This window comes from Herpailurus yagouaroundi, unplaced genomic scaffold (genome assembly GCF_014898765.1).
Source record: "Herpailurus yagouaroundi ecotype Mexico unplaced genomic scaffold, PumYag 100, whole genome shotgun sequence".
NCBI classification, from domain to species: domain Eukaryota; kingdom Metazoa; phylum Chordata; class Mammalia; order Carnivora; family Felidae; genus Herpailurus; species Herpailurus yagouaroundi.
This window is the reverse complement of record NW_024412391.1, coordinates 86,877,136-86,880,184: the sequence shown is the minus strand read 5'-3', so window position 1 is coordinate 86,880,184 and position 3,049 is coordinate 86,877,136. Positions and strand designations below refer to the sequence as shown.

At 47.4% G+C, this 3,049-nt stretch overlaps 1 pseudogene; it reads left to right on the top strand.

Annotated features, from left to right (window-relative positions):
* The first annotated feature begins 1,748 nt into the window (after positions 1-1,748).
* LOC121028927 (annexin A2-like) lies at positions 1,749-2,761 on the top strand (annotated as a pseudogene).
* Positions 2,762-3,049: the final 288 nt, after the last annotated feature.

Here is a 3,049-nt window from a genome sequence, read left to right as displayed (position 1 = left end):
GAGAGACAGCACAAGCAGGGTAGGGACAGAGAGAGGGGGAGAGAGAGAATCCCAAGCAGGCTCCGCACTGTCAGTGCAGAGTCTGATGCGGGGCTCCCACACACCAACCGTGAGATGGTGACCTGAGCCAGACAACCAAGAGTCGGACGCTTAACGGACTGAGCCACCCAGGGACCCCTGGGTGTTTCAAACACTCTGCCCTTAGCATTTCCTGCTAGCTGCTTGCAAACACCTTTACACTTCAGCTGTTTGTTTTCATCGGGGCTTTTGATAAAAGGAATCTTGTTCTTCTATCAGATTAGCCATGCAAGTTATCACAGGCCTCATGGCCTCTCTTGAGCAGACGTTCAATGCTCCCCAGGCCCCTCCCCATCCCCAGAAATGGCGTTCTGTAAAGACGGAGAATACGGACTGACGGCCAAAGCTCCCTCCCGCCTGCCTCCAGGCCCCTCCCTGCCCTATGTGGGGCTGCTGGAGCAAAATGCCTGGAAAGTCATTCTGCGTTTAAGAAAATATGGGAGGAGATTTCCGGCCTGCCAGAGGCAGGCTGACTCTTTCCTGACGTTATGGGAAAAACGCTGTAAGGCTTGACTCCACAGCTGAGCTCTGCACAAAGTTTTCCCTCTCGGCGCTTGGTCTTTGTCTCAGCAACCAGGCTGTGCACACAGGAGGCCCCTTCGCCTCCGCCTCTCGTTCTCGGCTGCAGCCTTGGGGACGTGTGGGGCGTATCCCACCATGAATTCTCGTCTCCACTCTGCATTGTGCACGGAGCCAGACCACTATGCTTCCAGTGCCAGGTAATGGTTGCTAGCTCTGTGGCCCCGGGCAAGTTTTTCTGTTCTTTGGCCTCAGTTTCTTCATCTGCAAAATAGGAGTAAATGATAGCACCTACCTCATAGGATTAACACTAAAATTAAATACATATATACAGTATCTTGCATATAGGATGCACAGTTTGTTATAATTATTTTTCATGTTGACAATCATAAGAAATAGTTGGTCTAGCCCAGAGTAAGGAGGCCGAATACCTAATCTTTGTTGTTGTTTTTTAACTTCCTCTCCATCGGCATGGGACACCGGGGTAGTTTCTTCCGTGTGAATCTCTGTAATTGTCTCTGACTCATGTTTGTGCTTCATCTGCTATATTCCCAGCAGCGCCCACGGTGGGGGATATACAGATCTACAGAAAACGAAAGGCATGAATGAAGACCTCTATTGACCTGCCACTCTTGACTTCCTAATTTGCTAAAGGAGACTTCTAACACTGGGTTAAAGCAAAAGCATTACTTTGAAATCTTTACAGGAACTTTTGGTAAATGCTTTGATGGTTGCCAAATATTAAGTTTTATGTCCTTGTCACAGAATGGTGAGACATGAAACTCTGATTTAGTTTAAGACCAGAATTTAATCTAACCTCTGTTTGGTATATATGTAACATCATACCCCATACTGGTGTTAAACATGGGTCCAGTGAGGTTAAAACTATGCCAGTTATAATTTATATGTGCTCATTCTGGCACTGCTTATGAATTAACTAAGAAAAGTGGGGCACCTGGGCCGCTCGGTCGGTTAAATGTCCGACTCTTCTTGATTTTGGCTCAGGTCATGATCTCACGGTTTTTGAGATCAAGCCCCGAGTTGGGATCTGTGCTGACAGTGCAGAGCCTGCTTGGGATTCTCTCTCCTCTCTCTGCCTCGCCCCCACTGGCACTCTCAAAATAAGTAAATAAAACTTAAAAAAAAAAAAAATGTCTGCTGTTCATGAAATTCTCTCCAAGCTGTTTGGAGGGTGATCACTCCACATTCCCAAGTGCATACGGGTCCGTCCAAGAGCACACCAATCTTGATCAGCTGGAGAGTGATCCTCTGAACACTGAAATGACCATCAAGACCAAAGGTGTGGATGAGGTCACCATTGTCAACATTTTGACCAACCGCAGCAAGAACAGAGGATATTGCCTTTGCCTACCAGAGAAGGACCAAAAAGAAACTTGCATCAGCTCTGAAGTTAGCCTTGTCCAGCCACCTGCTCCGTGTGATGCTTCTGAGCTGAAAACCTCCGTGAAGGGGCTAGGGACTGATGGGGACTCTCTCATTGAGATCTCTGCTCAAGGACCAACCAGGAACTTCAAGAAATTAACAGAATCTACAAGGAAATGTACAAGACTGATCTGGAGGACATCGTTTCTGACACATCTGGTGACTTCTGCAAGCCGATGGTTGCCCTCAAAAAGGGTAGAACGGAAGACGACTCTGTCATCGATCATAAACCAACTGACCAAGATGCCCAGGATCTCTAGGATGCTGGAGTGAAGAGGAAAGGAACTGATGTGTTCAAGTGGATCTGCATCATGAGTGAAGAGTGTGTCACCTCCAGAAAGTGTCTGGCTACTTCCAGGGATAAAAAGCTACTGAGCTATGACATGCTGGAGAGCATCAAGGAGTCAAAGGACACCTGGAAGAGGTTTTCCTGAACCCGGTCCAGTGCATTCAGGACAAGCCCCAGTATTCTGCTGACTGTACGACTCCATGAAGGGCAAGGTCACTCACGATAAAATCCTGACTAGAATCATAGTCTCTCGCAGTGCAGCAGACCTGGTGAAAATGAGGTCTGAATTCATGAGAAAGTACAGCAAGCCCCCATACTACAGCATCCAGCAAGACAGGAAGGGCAACCATCAGAAAGCGTTGCCATACCTGTGTGATGGGGGTGACCGAGGCCCACAACAGCAGGAGCGGCCAGGAGTGGTGCTCCTTTGTTTCCAGCTAAGTTTTAGAAAATAGCTTGTGACTGACAGTCCCCTTGTGCCTGTCCCCTCACCATCTTTATTTCAGTTGCCTAAGCACCGTCTGCCTCTCATGTCTAGTCTTTTTAGTGAAAGAAATTAACACTCCAGGGAGTTGGAAGGGACATCTATGTGAAACGCTTTGCCTCTTGTGTACTGTGTCATGAACAGCTGAATAAACCAAATTTTTACTTTATCAACAAGAAAGAAAAAAAGAGGAAGGAAGGAAGGAAGGAAGGAAGGAAGGAAGGAAGGAAGGAAGG